This window comes from Gopherus flavomarginatus, chromosome 2 (genome assembly GCF_025201925.1).
Source record: "Gopherus flavomarginatus isolate rGopFla2 chromosome 2, rGopFla2.mat.asm, whole genome shotgun sequence".
In the NCBI taxonomy this organism is placed as follows: Eukaryota; Metazoa; Chordata; order Testudines; family Testudinidae; genus Gopherus; species Gopherus flavomarginatus.
In genome coordinates this window covers 185,558,581-185,576,567 of record NC_066618.1, presented here as the reverse complement: position 1 = coordinate 185,576,567, position 17,987 = coordinate 185,558,581, and the positions used below count along the sequence as shown (strand labels likewise).

Here is a 17,987-nt window from a genome sequence, read left to right as displayed (position 1 = left end):
ATGCACCTTAAAGTTTAGCAGTTTGGGTAAGTGCACAGCTATTACAGGGTGGTATAAGTGCTTAGAAACCTATTCAACCCTTGATCTCTACTAAGGACCAGTCTATATTGCACCTGTCACATTACAACAATGCAGGCCCTTCAGCATAGATGAGCTGCACTCAGGTAAAATGGGGCTTGTACGCCAGAGAAGCTTCCTCTGCTTTCAAGCTGGTGGAAGTCCCCTCAGTGCAAGCCCTTTACTACCCCAGTGCAGCTCATCCAGAAGGGGATGGGGCACAAGGAGGTTCGCATTAGTGTGGGTAGGCCAGTATAGATATCCCTGTTACAGACTAAGCTTGCCATCCAGGATACTCTTTGAGAATATAAAAGATATGACTGACTTTCAAAGAATTCCTCTCTCCCCTCCCACACACAGAATTACGGTGATGATTTTTACTATGTGAATGTGGAACTGGACTGAGAACATCAACTCACTTCAAAGAGGTCATCAAACAATAATGACTTTCATTCACTACCAACCTGAGCTGGCTTTGAGCCAATAACCTAGAGGTGAAAAATCTCTCCATCCCATTATCTCCAAACCAGCCAGGCCAATTTCCCATTTTCTTTTAGTGCTAGCAGCTTCATGACCATGTAGAATTATTAAACCTATATTTTCTTAAATATGATGGTAATTATGGACAATCTCGGGTAATTGCCTTTCCATTATTTTTAAAGACTGTTGTTTATCACCACTCGTCTTCTGCTTGGGAATAGATTTTATCTCCACTGTTTATCAAGCACAGTATTGTATGGGTACATTATATGGTTCTGGAAATAATTTCTTTCTGTCTGCATATCTCGCTGTTTTTATTACATACCTGTCGTAGTGGAGCTCCAAGTGAAAGGTGACTGTTTTTCATTGGCTGCTTTATAGGATACAAGTCTGATTTTGAGACTGATCTATAGCTGGCCTTCCAAACTATTGTAGGTGCAACTAATGTAATTCAGACATCCAAGTACTTATTTGTGGCCACAAAACAAGTTCTCAAATGTGTAAAATAGATGAATTATGCCTGCAAATAATTGTGGATGCAAAATTGTGCCAACAGGTATTTCCACCTGTAATTTACAGGCAACCATAGGAAGCTTTTAAAAATCTGACCCTTTTAATGTCTTTTCTGTGTGCTAGCTGAGGACTGGTGTGGTATAAAGCATTAATGGGCTCCTGGCTTAGGACCTGATCTTGCTCTCATTGCAATCAGTGGCAAAACTACTATTGACTTTAATGGTGCAGGATCAAGACTTCAGTTACCAGCTGTATCAAGATGTGTTTTTAATAGTTTTAGTATCTTTCTTATCGGAATGTGTGTTAACTCCAGTGTCTGTTAGACAACTTTGTACAGAGATTGAACGAAGACGAAAAGGAGAGTGGCCTACGTCAGCTGTGGTCTGTAAAGATTACACTTAAATGTCATCAGATCCACAACATGGCAATTCACATGCATGTTTAACCAAGGTTTTACTCACCATCCTTCCAGATAAATTGTTCTGTGACAGAACACTGTTTTCATCGTCCTGTAGCACTATACTGGCAGGAACGTGGGTTTCTCCACAATGAACGTAATCAAAACAAGCTCACACAACTGCAGCAAAGCACACTCCATGGTGAAATCCTGGCCCCACTGAATTCAATGGAAATGTGTCTATTGACTTCAGTGGAAGCTGGATGTCACCCCAGAAGTCTGATTCACCATTGATTTACTCCACTTTTATGCCAGCGTGAAACTGCAATAACTCAGTGGTGACTCAGGGCCAAGAACTTGATGCAGATAAGAGTGAATGGCCCACATGTAGATGCTTTCCAGCACCATCAGTCTCTTCTCTTAACAGTTCCTGTGAAAACTGTTGAGAGAATAAGCTGGTAACATAAAATCATAGAAATGCAAGGCTGGTCATCAAGAAGTCATCTAGTCCAGCACCTGTGCTGAGGCAGGACCAAGTAAACCTAGATCGTCTCTGGTGCGTATTTGTCTAACCTGTTTTTAAAAACCTTCAATGCCATATTTCACAACCTCCTTTGGAAGCCTTTTCAAATGCTTAACTATCCTTGCAGTTGGGTGATTTAGGTTAGATGTTAGGATAAACTTTCCATGTTGTAGATTAAGCTCATCACTTCTTGTCCTGCCGTCAGTGGACATGGAGAACAATTGATCACAGTCCTCTTTATAACAACCTTTAACATATTTGAAGAATGTTCTCAGGTCCCCCTCAGTCTTCTTTTCTCAAGACTAAACATGCCCAGTTTTTTTAACCTTTCCTCAGAGATCAGGTTTTCTAAATCTTTTATTTTTGTGCTCCTCTGATTCTCTCCAATTTCTCCACATCTTTCCTAAAGTGTGGTGCCCAGAACTGGACACTGTACTCCAGCTGAGGCTGCATCAGTGTTGAGTAGACTGAGTAAATTACCTCCTGTGTCTTACCTATGACATTCCTGTTAATATTAGCCTTTTTCACAAATGCACCACACTGCTGACTCCCATTCAATTTGTCATCCACTGTCACCCCTAGAACCGTTTTAGCAATACAATTGCCTAGGCAGTTATTCTCCATTTTGTACTTGTGTGTTTGATTTTTCCTTTCTAAATAAAGTATTTTGCATTTGTCTTTACTGAATTTCATCTTGCTGATTTCAGACCAATTCTCTAATTTGTCAAGGGTGTTTTGAATTCTAATCCTGACCTCCAAAGTTCCTGCAATCTTACCCAGCTGTTTTTAATGGTTAATAATAATTTTGTTGATTGTCAATTGATACTAATTAATGAGCAGGGGGTAACAGAGTTCTCACCCCAGAATTAGGCTCCACAAAATTAAAATTGATACAGACCTGTAGGTTCCTTATATTACTGTTGAACATAGGTGCTGGAACTAGGGCTGTTGCTGCACCCCCTGGCTTGAAGTAGATTCCATCATATAGAGTGTTTACTGTTTGGTTCAACGGCTCTTAGCCTTCCCCCCACCGCAAAAACTGTTCCAGCACCCCCGCTGCTGAGTAAAAGAAAAGGTTACGTTAGTTCTATGGACTACTCAGCTTCGTGTCATCTGCAAATTGTATAAGTATTCTCTCCACTCCATTATCCAAATCATTACATTAAACTATCGAATAGTACCAGAACCAGAACAGAACCCTACGGAACCACACTAGGTACATTTTTCCAGATTGACAGCGAGCCACTGATAACTCCTCTTTCAGTATGGGTTTTCAGCCAGTTTTGAACCTACCTTATTGTAATTTCATCTAGATCGCACCTCTCCCTACTTTGTTTATGAGAATGTCACATGGGACTGTGTCAAAAGCCTTACTAAAATCCAGACAGATCACATCTACAGCTTCCCCCTCATCCCCCACCCACTAAAGCAATAACCCTGTTAAAGAAGGAAACCCTGTTGAAGATGGAACTCAATGTGCTAGTTCACAGCCTGGGAACCACCAAATATTACATGTAATAAAAATGGAGTTAATCCTTTTACAATGTCCCGCCTAACCTCTGAATATCTATTTTTCTTCAGAAATGGGGCAATGTTTAATTGCATGCTTACATAGCCCGCCAGACCCAACATGCTGGTTAGTTCCCTTATGGCTAAGGGTGCTAAGCCATTGTGCACTGCCCCTTCCACCACCCTCTCTGCTGCCAGCATGTCTGCTCCTGTCTGGGGAACAAGCTGCACACAACAACATTGATGAAATACAGATTTCTGAAGTGTGTGTGGCTTTTGTTTTCAACAAATTTACTTATTATTAATAATTACCTGGCGACCAAAAGTGTGCTACACATCTTACAAAGCAAAGAAAGACAAGGCTCCCTGCCCCCAAAGGGTTTCCAGCCAGCGCTTGTACAAGACCCAATGGATTATTGCTACAAACAGTAGGAGGGAAATGGGGAGGGATGGAGAATGAGGTTAACAGTAACAAGATCTCACATTTACACGGGCTTGTTATATGAACAGTGGATGGTCCTCTTACAGCTAAATAACTTCACATTTGCTTCTTTTGAACACACATTGTCAGCATTCAGTCTTGCTCCCAAGAACAGAGCAGACATTCTGCGATGTGTGCCTGCTTACATCATGGTCACTAAGGAGTAAACTAAAACAAAGCTGGAAAATCTAATCAGGGGCCTGTCAATCTTGATGGTGTCCCTTCAAGAGAATGTTATCGAAATGCTTCTAGATCTCCCCCTCCACTTTTCACATCAACAGAGTAAGCTATTGCTGGGTAGTCTCATCCCTGTCTGACCGTTTCTTGCTGCTGAAGACCCTAATGGAGACCCTTGCAGCTCCTCACAATGTTAAGCCAGCTCCTTTCCCTGCAAAGTGCCAAGTACCTCCTAGGAAATACCAAGTGCCCTTAATGCCAACTGAAGCCAACAGGAGCTCAGCACCTCCAAAGAGGCACCAGCACATTCCTGCATCATGTCCTTGTAAAAATACTTTTTTTTTTCCAATCCTCTCACTGCTTTACAAACATGTATTAGTTCTTGTATGACCCTTGTGAGGTAGGTGTTATTATCCCCAATTTACATATGGAGAAACTGAGTCAGAAAGGGTTAATGGCCTGATTTCAGAACTCCATCCTAAGTCAAGGAGAGCCGGCACGCACCAAATCTTTGAAAATTAGGTCATAAGCAACTTGCTCAAGACCATAGAGGTTCCTGTTTTGGAGCCAGGCTTAGAACTCCAGAGTTTCTGGCTACAACTCCTATTCTCAGGCCACCACACTGTGTGTATCAACCAGGAGGAACTGGAATAGCAGGCTGCAACAGCTAAAACCATAGGCACCTTCAGTGGCTACACATTCTTCCATTCAGATCCAGGGCAGAAGTCCCTAATGCTTTCTGGTCCAGTCTGTGCAGCTGAAGACGGAGCTGTGCAGTCCTGCACCCACCTGGCCATTCTGGGATGCCAAACACTTTCACTCCTCTATAAAAGAAATCCACATCACAGCAGCAGTTTGGCCTGGGTGACTGTTATCTGCTCCCCTCCAATAACTGTTCAGGCCTTCACAGAGCCTTCCCTCTGTGTGGGCAGCCTCTCCATTCTCACTCAGCAAACTGGGGCTGCCTTCTTCTTGTGCAGTTATTATCAAATAACCCACAGTGGCCTGATTCTCGCACATCTGGTGTCCTGTGCCTCTGGCAGTGGGCAGTGCCTGATACTTAAGAGCAAAATAATAAAATCTATATTTAAAAATGGAACTAGCCAATTAAAAATGCTGTAGAGGGAGTAAAAATTATTTCCTGACCTCTGCTATTTACCCCCTAATCCATCATATTCCCTTAGAGAAATAAGTGATTTCTCTTTACCAACACATCTCAATTCCATTGGCCATTTAGGAACCTGAACTGGTCAAAGGTTTTTTCTACAAAACAGCTTTCCAGAAAAAAAAAAATTAGTTTCATCAAAATCTAAACATTTTGCGGGAATGTGTTGACTTCAATAAAATTTTCAATGGGGAAAAAGTAAAAATGTTCCATTTTGAATATGTCGAATCATTTTGTTTTGACTTCTACATTACAATAGTAATAAAGTAATAATTGAAGATATACCTATCTCCCTAGAACTGGAAGAGATCTTGAAAGATCATTGAGTCCAGCCCCCTGCCTTCACTAGCAGGACCAAGTACTGATTTTGCCCCAGATCCCTAAGTGGCCCCCTCAAGGACTGAACTCACAACCCTGGGTTTAGCAGGCCAATGCTCAATATTATGTATTTATTATACATTGTATTTAGTATTTGAAAATAAAAATCAAAACAAAACATTTTGATGGTCCTGAATCAAATTTTTTTTTGTTTCACTGAAATTTTGGCTTTTTGTTCCAATTTGGAACTAATTTCTTTCTCCCCACCCTCAACCAGCTCTGTTAGTAACTGACGGTTGGACTATCATATTTAAGAGCTGGGCTTAAACATGGCTGTAGGTCACTGCACTGTATATGCAAACACATACAGCAAAACAAGAGAATTAATTTCCATTCAGCAGATGGAACTAAAATGTCGTTTGTAATGGCAATTTTGGGGACATCTTCAGGAGCCGGATAGCACTAGTGAAGACAAGATGTGGATGACTTCACCATTGCCATGTCATTTAAACCTCTTTAGAACCAGCAGACAATACACACTAAACTGCAGACAGGATTCGCACATTTTTTAACCCCATCTAGGGCTAAATGACAGAGTGACAATAAAAACTATGGATGAAATCCTGGCTCCAATTAAGTTAACAGTAAAACTTCTATTGACTTCAGGATTCCACCCATGTCACCTACTTACTGCTCTCAATGTTGCTATCAACAGTGGAGCTGCACCACTGCAAAGAGGTAGATTTCTCAAAAATTGCAAAGGTTAAAAAAAAGGTAAAAAAAGAGCAAAGGCTCTTGGTCATTAATGTAAAGCTGTAGCAGCACCTTAGTTTTGCATTTAAAGTGAAGCCTATAATTTACAACTGTTATTCAATTTACATCAGCCACTAGAATCACACAGCAGAAATCTCATAACCGTATCAGAAAACTGTATGGTCTGAGATCTGTTAGAGAGAGAGTGAGCAAGACAGAGAGAGTGCCAGAACTGGAAAGCAGCACACCTATATCCTGAAAGACAAGCAGAGGGAAACTGGGGGAAAGGGAGTGGAGGGGTGGAGAAGGATAGGTTAATGGCACAGAAACCATAAAAAATGATGGAGAAAAGGAGGTATGGAGGATGATGGAATAGGAGGACATTAATGTTCTTGTAAGTTTTGAAATTGTTCCAAATATAATTATATTCACATTATTTAGTATCTGTTATCCTAGCTAATTTATAGTTGTTTAAGCTTTTTTAAAAAACAAAAACAAATATGCTTTTGCAAATACATATAATCTTTTAAACTATTTCCATTTTTAACAGCCTGCAGGAAAACTCGGAGGGATTTGTCCAGAGGCAGCTGGGAGTGCGGTAGATTAATAGGATAGATATTCAAGTTGTCCTAAAAACTTGTATAAACAAATCTATAAAAGTAAATAGCAGCTCCTAGCGTATAAACAAAATGATTCTCTATTTTAGTTTGAGGATCTTTTCCTTATCTAGTAATGAATTTTATTCCTAAAATCTTTGCCCAGTCCCAGACACAATATTTTCTAATGGGAAACCAGTCACGTACAGCCTTATGCTATGCGCATTTCAGCTTCTAAAATAGTTCTAACTCATTGAACTTTGTGTTTGCATAGGTCTTGAACCAGCAAAGCAATTTAGTATTTGCTTAACTTTACCTATGAACAGTTCCGTTAAAGTCAGTCACTGGGACCATTTAAGCTCGTGGTGAAGTGTTCTGATGGATTAGGGCCACAGAGTTCTTCAAATTCACTGCCATACCCTTTTTCAAGTCCGGAAGATAGGGACTCAGGCAAAACCACTATTCAAGTTACTGGACACTGCAGACCCAACATAAGTCACTGTGTACAGTTTAAATGCAATCTGGAGATACAAAAAATGTACATGCTGCTGAAACAGATGCACGGCTGTGTTAACCTCATTGTGTACATGTACACATATACATGGGGCTTTTCATATACTTTTACATCATACTGTCTCCCAGCAGAGCTAATTTAATTCAACTAAATACAGAGCTCTTTCACCTGCCACAGGAGATGGCAGACTGTTACACCGGCAGGGACTTGAAACTCACGAGTGCGCTGCATTAATATGATAGCGAGGTGATGTAACTGTTTCCTGGGAAACAGCTAAAGGCAAGCCTGATGCATCCTATAAACCTTCTGGAGATGGGAGAGCAGCTTTTTAATATTTAAATAAGTAAATATATGCAACAAGTAAACTCTTTATTGAGCACTATTTCATACAATGTAGTATTCCAGTTTGGATTCACACAGGTGATGAAGGGCACGAATCAGTGAGTCTCTTTACAACGCCTTGACTGATGTAGGTGATATTAGCAGTTTTACTACTGATATTAGCTCTTTTTATTTGCCTAGCCACACACTCCTGTTGGTTTTCATTTAATAAATCTGAGTGCTTGAAAAAGTTTCTATTTGGAAGGAGCATGGTCCTGTGATTAGAACCTAGGATTTCAAGCTCTTCCACTGACTTAGTGTATAGCCTTGGGCAAGTCCCTTTAACCCCTAGGTGCTTCTTAGAAAGATTAATTAATTAAACCATACCACTTCGCTGTGAAGTAGGGAACACTATTACTACCTGCACTTTAGAGACTGGGAAAATCACCTTGAGATCCCTGGATGAAATGAGCGCTATAGAAACCACAAAATATTATCAATTCTGGGTTGCTCTGTAAAAATGTACAACGACCCCCCTCCCTTTAATATGATTTTATATGTTATTTAGTATCTCTTATTCTGCTCTATCCATTATATTAACATCTAACACTCTAGTTTGTGTTGAAGGAGCTAAAACCAGCTTCAAATGATGCATCTTTTATATCCTAAACAAGTTATATTCCAGGAACACAGTGTAGATTTAATGTTAACATAACTCTTTTTGTGAAGCTAATAACTGCACTGACATGAGTGTCCCACAAATGCAAAAACTTAGAGAAAGAATTCTATGTAGGGGCTAAGGTTAAGCTTGATCAGCTGCACAGGAAGCAGTGTTCAGTTTAATTAAGACCACGGTGGGTTTCTTTGCACATCGTTCAGTGCCAGTGTCTGTCTGACTTTAACAAATGAACTTGACAGTTTAGCATTTATTTTCCAGTTTCAGGATTTTAATGTCCCACTACCAGCACACATATGATCATAATAATGATGATGTCTAAAGTCTGCTTAGTGCAAAATGCTCTTATAATTTCTGACGTATTCCGCACTTTCAGGTCAATGGAGTATTTCAGGTTCATTTTTTAAAAAAAGATTTCATTCTGTACCTTCTCCAGTCATGTTTGTGAAACACTCCTGACATTTTCGTTATCTCATCAATCCTAGTAAATCATCCGAGTTTTGGTTAGTTTTAACACTGTTCTTGTCATCTCCCACGCAATCTAGAGATTAAGGAGGTTTAATTACCATCATCTGGAGAGGATAAAGGCAAAACTTTACAAAAACATGGAAAGAAATGCAGGAAATTATTTGCTTGAAATCTTGCTAGTGGGGAAAATGTTCTCACAAGGTTGCCCTCTTATTAGCTTGCAGGGAATATACTCTATTTGGGGGCCTAAAACCCTACATGCAGCTGTTCAGTAAACCCCCACAATGTAAAACATGTTGTGAGGCCAAATTAACCTTCCAAAGCATGTTGGAAAAGCATCTTTATTTTGCCATTGCTGTCGGTGTGAAGTTTTCTCACCTGTCTGTCCCTGAGTGAAACCTCAGAAACAGTGACTTGCTCGGAGTGATAACCAGGGATCGTAGAAATCCATTTGCCATGGAAAAACATGAGATTTACGTTTCTACAGAGAATCTTTAGTTTTTACATTTTGTGAACAAATAACGTATATTAACTATTAACTAAATTTTACTGAAAGTACCAGTGTCACTTATTCAATGCACACAACCTCTCCCTCTTATAGCTGATTTTTGAAAGTGCTTTAAATGTACATTGCCTAAACACTACAGCTTCTGGCATATAGAGGTTACTCAATGGCATATAGGGGTTCGTGTTTTAATGCATTTCAAATTTCATGTGAGTAATTAAAGTTATGAAAAGATGCCGAAAACTTTAAAAATCTGCCCTCTTTAAGCAAATCTTCCATAGACCTAGCACAGTCTGGCCTGGAGGTTAGCTCAGCTTAACTACATCGCTTAGAAGTGTGGATTTTCCCTGAGCAATGTAACTGAGCAATCTAACTTTTTAGTGTAGACCAGGCCTTATGTTCTCCTCTATTTCTTGCACATTTTTCAGATATTTCTGGCTGGTATGTTTGTGCATTTAATCACCTTGGTAGCTCAGGATGGAGGTGGATGTTATGGCTTTATTCTTCTGTGTCCACAGCACCCTACCTCTATCCATTGCTTGTTCCCTCAGTCTTCTGGCTCTTCATCCACTGCACTATTCGGGGTTTAACAATCAATACACTAGTTTTCTTCTTTTCTGCAAAACCAACTTAAAGCAGTTTCCCCATGCTCAATACAAGGAAAAAAACTTTCAAACTATAAGGATAGTTAAGTACTGGAATAGGCTTTCAATGGAGGTTGTGGAATCCCTGTCATCTGTGGTTTTTAAGAGCATATCAGACAAACACCTGTCAGAGATGGTCTAGAAGATTTAGTTGGTCCCGCCTCAGTGCAGGGGCTGGACTAAATTACCTTGTTCCACCCCAGGGCCGCCCAGAGGATTCAGGGGGCCTGGGGCAGGGCTAGGTCTTTGGCGGCAATTCAGCGGCGAGTCCCTCTTGGAGGGAAGGACCCGCTGCCAAATTGCCGCTGAAGAATGAAGCGGTGGCATTAAAGCAGCCTAAGTGCCACCGATCACAGCTTTTTTTTCTTCTTCCGCTGCTTGCGGCACTTGTACTCACTGGGCGGCGCTCCGAGGCTTTGGCAGCACTTCAGCGGCAGGTCCTTCACTCGCTCCGAGTCTTCCGCTGCACTGAACGACCCACCGCCGAAGACCCAGAGCAAGTGAAGGGCCCGCCCCCGAAGTGCTGCCAAAAACCCGGAGTGGCTCACGGGGCCCCTGTGGGGCCCAGGGCAAATTGCCCCACTTGCCCACCCACGGGCGGGCCCGTTCCAGCCCCATGTTTCTATTAGCCCTGAAAGTCTTCTGGACTGTACCCTGGAAAAGGAGATCCACTCAGGTTGTTATAATAGCCTCATAACTGTAGTATCTGAGTAAAATCCATGCCTAAGTATCTAGTGACCTGAGTGACACTATAGTGCCCAACATGGGGTCAGAAACAGGAGATTTACATGTTAGAGGGTTCCCTTCGCCTTGCTGCACAAGGGGCTTTTCCCTTATGGGCCTCAACATTTGGACACAGATTTCAAACTTAGGTTGTTTCATACAAAGCACTGTAACTCCTTTGGCTTTCATGTCGCTAAACAGTTTGTCCAGTTACCTTTAGGCCTTGATCATTTTTAAAACCATCTTGAAGGCCAGTTTAATTAAAACATGTTTCTAAGACACTGCAGGAAAGACAGAGGTTTGAATAGCTACTGCAGAATTACAGATACTTGGGAGTAAGTGTATTTATTATTACTAGTGTGCATCGCAAGGAGACTTGCGCAATATAACAGAGTAGGACAAATTCAGTTAGTTACTTAAACTTGATCCACCATGGATAACATGTTTTCAACAGAACAGGAAACACAGGTCAGCTTGTGAATTCACTTTCCTCCCCAGGCTGATCTTACAACTACTTAGAATCAAATGTATAGACTTGAAACGTTTTGATGGCTTTTCCCCCTCAGTCTTTCTTGACCTGAAAAAAACCTTCCCACAGTAACAAACCTTATCGCCCGCACAGTGCAATAAAATATCACTGTAGCTTTGGTGACCTCAAACAACCTCGCCAGGTTCATTATTCTTGTGGAAGAAAACACATTGCTTTGCCACTATAAATACAATGAACGTGTGAACAGCACGTATATGTTTATTTGCATGGGGAACATAAATTATGGAGTTCCCATGTTTTCAGTCATCACCTCTTGCAGCTACGATAACGTTCCTGGGAAAAAAACAAGGAATTTAATATAAGCACAGAACTATATGTGCTTTGGCTAAGTGAAGACTGAAGCACAAGAGGTCAGTCAGCCATAGTGGCTGCTCTCCTCCACCTGCATAAGCAAACAGGAGTACTGAAACCTGAATTACTGTACAGAAATCAGGTCACACAGGCCTGGTCTACGCGTTTATACTGATTTTAGCAGCTTTAAATCGATTTAACACTGCCCCTGTCCACACAACGAGGCCCTTTATATCGATAAAAAGGGCTCTTTAACCCGGTTTCTGTACTCCTCCCTGACGAAAGGAGTAGGGCTGAAATCGGTATTACCATATCGGATTAGGGTTAGTGTGGCCGCAAATTGACGGTATTGGCCTCCGGGCGGTATCCCACAGTGCACCACTGTGACCGCTCTGGAAAGCAATCTGAACTCGGATGCACTGGCCAGGTAGACAGGAAAAGCCCCGCGAACTTTTGAATTGCATTTCCTGTTTGCCCAGCGTGGAGCTCTGATCAGCACAGGTGGCGATGCAGTCCCAAATCCAAAAAGAGCTCCAGCATGGATCGTACAGGAGATACTGGATCTGATCGCTGTATGGGGAGACAAATCTGTTGTATCAGTGCTCCGTGACAGAAGACGAAATGCCAAAGCATTTAAAAAAAATCTCCAGGCTATGATACAGAGTCCACAGTACAGTGCTGTGTGACAAGCGTAACGGAAAGCCAAAGAATCAAATGGACGCTCATGGAGGAAGGGAGGGGGGACTGAGGACTCCAGCTATCCCACAGTCTCTGAAAAGCATTTGCATTCTTGGCTGAGCTCCCAATGCCTGTAGGGTGGTTCAGGGTATATCTCGTCAATTTACTCACCTTCCCCTCCCCTGGAAAAAAGGGGAAAAAATTGTTTCTTGACTTTTTTCAATGTCACTGTATGTCTACTGCATGCTGCTGGTAGACACGGTGCTGAGGCAATGAACAGCAGCTCCTCTCCCCTCCCTTCCCTGGTCGCAGACGGTACAGTGCAGTAGGACTGGTAGCCGTCCTTGTCATCAGCCCGTGAGTGCTCCTGGCTGGCCTCAGGTGAGGTCGGGGGGGCACCTGGCTAAAAATAGGAATGACTCCCGGTTATTCCTAGCAGATGGTACAGAATGGCTAGTAACTGTCCTCATCATAGCAACTGGGGGCTGAACTCCATCAGCCCCTCCCCCCCTTTCATGTCTATAGAAAAGATTCTGTACTGCCTGGACTATCATAGCAGCGGGATGCTGTGCTCCTCTCCCCATCACCGTTTAATGTCCTGCCTGGACTATCATAGCAGCTGGGGGCTGCCTCCCCCTCATTTTATCTCACTAAAAAGTCAATGTTTCTTATTCCTGCATTCTTTATTACTTCATCACACAAATGGGGTGACCCTGTAACAGTAGCCCAGAAGGGTTGCGGGAGGAGGGAAGCAATGGGTGGGGTTGTTGCAGGGACACCCCCTAGAATGGCATGCAGCTCATCATTTCTGTGGGATCTGACACGGAGCGGCTGCACTCTCTGGTTCTCTGATACACTGGTTCTCTAGTACACTTGCCCCATATTCTAGGCAGGACTGACTCTATTTTCAGATACAACATAAAGAAGAGAATGACCCGGGGGGTCAGTCTTTGCGCTCCCGGCCGACCTCAGCGAAGGTCAGTCAGGAGCACCCATGACAGCAGCAGACGGTACAGAACGACTGATAACCGTCATCTCATCGCCAATTTACAATGGCACAGCAGATGGTACAGAACAACTGGTAACTGTCTCTGCTACCTTGCAAAGGCAAATGAATGCTGCTGTGCAGCGCTGCAGTACCGCCTCTGTCAGCGGCATCCAGTACACATACCGTGACAGTGACAAAAGGCAAAACGGGCTCCATGGTTGCCATGCTATGGCGTCTGCCAGTACAATCCAGGGAAAAAGGACGTGAAATGATTGTCTGCCGTTGCTTTCACGGAGGAAGGAATGAGTGATGACATTTACCCAGAATCACTCGCAACACTGTTTTTGCACCATCGTGCGTTGGGATCTCAACCCAGAATTCCAATGGGCGGGGGCAACTGCGGGAACTATGGGAGAGCTACAGGATAGCTACCCACAGTGCAACGCTCCAGAAATCGAAGCTAGCCTTGGTACATGGACGCACACCACCGAATTATTGTGCTTTGTGTGGCCACGTGCACTCGACTTTATACAATCTGTTTTACAAAACCGGTTTATGTAAAATCGGAATAAACCTGTAGTGTAGACGTACCCACACAGAACATAATCTATTCAAAATTCCAGTTAGCATTCTATTCTATTCAGGTTATGATACTGCTCTGATCATCCTGGTATCTTTGGGTATGGCTACACTTGAAACTTCAAAGCACTGCTGCGGCAGCGCTTTGAAGTGCGAGTGTGGTCGCAGCACCAGCGCTGGGAGAGAGCTCTTCCAGTGCTGCACGTACTCCACATCCTCTACGGGTGTAGCTTGCAGCGCTCAGGGGGGTGTTTTTTTCACACCTCTGAGCGCGAAAGTTGCAGCGCTGTAAAGCGCCAGTGTAGCCATGGCCTGAGCACCATTAAAATTAAGTTCTCTCTTGAATGGGGAGGGAAAAAGGCAATGGTGTTGAAATCAAAGTGCTTAGCACCCATTCACCTCAGGGCAAACACATTCTGAGTTCAAGTGGAGGAAATACTGCATCTAGCATCTGTCCCTGATGGTCAAAAATGCACTCAGATCCTATTTTGGGTACAAAAGGCACCAATTCAAACTCTTCTATGACCTCAATCCAGGGTGTTTTTTTAATTGATTTGACTTGTCTATTCCTACAACCTGAAAGTGGCTGCTGAGTGGTTCTGAGCAAAAAAGAACGGCAAGGAAAGGCAGTGAGTTTTAGAATCCATACTGCCACGCTACGAATCCACACTTTGTCCAACTTACTGATGCAGCACAAAGGAAAGGAAAATATATATATCCCCGGGGCCAGAGTAAGCAAATGAGCTGCAGCTGGGGGAGGATGCGGTGTGCCCAAACTTCTGTCTCTACCCCTAAAGCAGGCACTCAGAAAGCTGGCTGGAAAACACCGGTGAGATCAAGGGGAAGGAGACCCACTGCTGCATGCGCAAATGGGGTAGTGCCTGGCAATGAGGGGGCTATGGTCAGAGGCTCCCTATTACCACCACTGGCAGGTGCTGGGGGAGCCGCAGCTACAAAACACATAAAAATCAAATGGAATACAAATATTCTGGGCTTTGTAGGCTCGCCATTGGTTGAAATGTTCATTCTGATTTGGGAAGACCATTGCGGATACATTTCCTCCCATATTTTCATTCTGATTTCTTTTTAAACTCGTGATAATTTGGTTCTGAAAGCTATAGGCAGGGATGTAGTGCAACAGGAAAACTTGAAGTGATGCTTTTTCACAGACCTGTACTCATGCAGGGAATGACTGACTTTGCATTAGTCTGCATTAGCAGACTAAAACATTGTAGCATTGTTAGGAGGTTTTCGAGATCAGAGTTTTGGTTTAATACATATTGTACTTACATTTCAATGTATAGTATACAGAGCAGTATAAACAAGTCATTGTATGAAATTTTAGTTTGTACTGACTTCGCTAGTGCTTTTTATGCAGTGTAAAACTAGGCACATCTCTAGATAGCTGATGTCCCCCTGGAAGACTTCTGCGTATCCCCAAGAGTATGTATACCCCTGGTTGAGAACCACTGGCTTAGGCATCTTCCCTAGTTTCAGACAACTGATTAACTTAAAAACTTTTTATCACAAAACCATCCATTTAAATTAACAATCCACAGAGGCCTCAGATTACAGTCTTCACAGGTCTCATTCTCAGGTTCAAAATGATCAGCCACGATTACTCCACCATCCAAATCCTTAACTTAACAAGCATCTCCGGATCTTAATAAAATATTAGGCCATGTCTACATCTAAAATTTTGCAGCGCTGGTTGTTACAGCTGTATTAGTACAGCTGTATAGGGCCAGCGCTGCAGAGTGGCCACACTTACAGCAACCAGCGCTGCAAGTGGTGTTAGATGTGGCCACACTGCAGCGCTGTTGGGCGGCTTCAAGGGGTTTTGGGGAAGGCGAGAGCAAACCGGGGAAGGAGACCAGCTTCGCCGCGGTTTGCTCTCGCGTTCCGCGAACCCCCCTGCAAACCGCAGGGAAGGAGACCTGCTTGCTCGGGGTTCGGCGAACGCGAGAGCAAACCGGGGAAGGAGACCAGCTTCGCCGCGGTTTGCTCTCGCGTTCCGCGAACCACCCTGCAAACCGCAGGGAAGGAGACCTGCTTGCTCGGGGGTTCGGCGAACGCGAGAGCAAACCGGGAAAGGAGACCAGCTTCGCCGCGGTTTGCTCTCGCGTTCCCCGAACAAGCAGGTCTCCTTCCCTGCGGTTTGCAGGGTGGTTCGCGGAACGCGAGAGCAAACCGCGGCGAAGCTGGTCTCCTTTCCCGGTTTGCTCTCGCGTTCCCCGAACCCGAGCAAGCAGGTCTCCTTCCCTGCGGTTTGCAGGGTGGTTCGCGGAACGCGAGAGCAAACCGCGGCGAAGCTGGTCTCCTTTCCCGGTTTGCTCTCGCGTTCCCCGAACCCCCGAGCAAGCAGGTCTCCTTCCCTGCGGTTTGCAGGGGGGTTCGGGGAACACGAGAGCAAACCGGGGAAGGAGACCAGCTTCGCCGCGGTTTGCTCTCGCGTTCCCCGAACCCCCCTGCAAACCTCAGGGAAGGAGACCTGCTTGCTCGGGGGTTCGGGGAACGCGAGAGCAAACCGGGGAAGGAGACCAGCTTGATTACCAGAGAGGCTTCCTCAGGTATGCTGGGATACCTGCTTATTCCACGGAGGTCAAGAAAAGCGCTGGTAAGTGACTATACTTGATTACCAGCGCTGGATCACCAGCGCTGGATCCTCTACACCCGAGACAAAACGGGAGTACGGCCAGCGCTGCAAACAGGGAGTTGCAGCGCTGGTGGTGCCCTGCAGATGTGTACACCTCCTAAGTTGCAGCGCTGTAACTCCCTCACCAGCGCTGCAACTTTCTGATGTAGACAAGCCCTTACATAGCCAACAAAGCCACAAAAAAAGAGAAATACTTTTAAAAAGCAGGAATTGTGAGTGGATAATCAATGACACAAGGGACAGAGTCTTCTGTTAGCTAACATTACTTGAGAAGCATGGATTATATAGCCTCTTCATCACGTAACATGAATGAACAGCGTATGAGTGGGGGATATGGAAGGGGGAACTGCTTCTTTCTATGTCACTCCAGAAAGAATATGATGATTATGGAGCCTGAGAAATGCTCACATTTGTGATACAAGCAAAGGGAGGAGCCTGCCTCTTCCTCCTGATTTTATACCAAAATAACGATAAATAAAATATTGATAATATTAAAATGTATTTATAAAATTTTCTTCAGACAAGCCATCTATAATACCAATTAAGTGTCACAACACCCTTGTGAAGTAGAGCCTCAAAGGGGTTAAAGACCCAAACTTCCAAATTTCCAGTAATTTTGGATGCCTCAGTTTTAGGGTACCACCTGAGACCCCTTGGGTCTATGTTTTCAGAGAGGCAGAGCACTCATAACTCCAAGGGAAGTTACTTGGAGATGCAGATGCTCAGCACCTCTGAAAATCAAGCCACAGGCACCCAAAATTATTGAAAATGTTAGTCTAAGTAACTTGGCCAAGGTCTCATAGCAAGTCAGTGCCAGAGCTGGGAACAAAGCCAAAGGATCCTGAAACACTGCTTATTGCTGTAAACATTACACAATACCATCCCCTAAGACAGGGGCAGGCAAACTCTTTGGCCTGAGGGCCGCATCGGGTTTCGGAAATTGTATGTGGGGCTGGTTAGGGGAGAATGTGCCTCCCCAAACAGCCAGGTGTGGCCCGCCCCCATCCTAACCCTGGCTTCTTGCTCCCAATGGCCCCCTCAGGACTCTTGCCCCATCCAACCCCCCCGTTCCCTGATGGCCCCCCCAGGACCCCTGCCCCATCCACCCTCTGTCCCCTGACCGCTCCTGGAACCCCCCCAATCCCTCCCAGGACCCCTGCCCCATCCAACCACCCCTTCTCCCTGACTGCCCCCCCAGAACCCCTGCACCCATTCAACCCCCCATTCCCCAACATCTGACAGCCCCGCCCCCTAGCCACACCCCTGCCCCGACCACTACCCTGAACTCTGCTGCCCTCTATCCAACCCCCCACGCCTTACCGCACTGCCTGAAGCACCGGTGACTAGTGGTGCAGCTGTGGCTGGAGCCAGCCATGCCACCACGCAGCACAGAATACCAGGTCAGGCCACGGCTCTGTAGCTGCG

At 44.2% G+C, this 17,987-nt stretch overlaps 1 protein-coding gene across 7 annotated transcripts in view; it reads right to left on the bottom strand.

Annotated features, from left to right (window-relative positions):
- Positions 1 to 17,987, bottom strand: part of ATXN1 (ataxin 1) — a 274,987-nt gene that overhangs the window by 37,830 nt on the left and 219,170 nt on the right. Inside the window, exon 7 of one of the 7 annotated variants that reach the window (XR_007772752.1) lies at positions 11,541 to 11,643. The exons of the other annotated variants lie outside the window; for them this stretch is intronic. The gene's annotated coding sequence lies outside the window, so the exon portion shown is untranslated. Of the gene's footprint in view, positions 1 to 11,540; positions 11,644 to 17,987 lie in introns of those variants that run through there. 7 annotated transcript variants of the gene reach the window in all.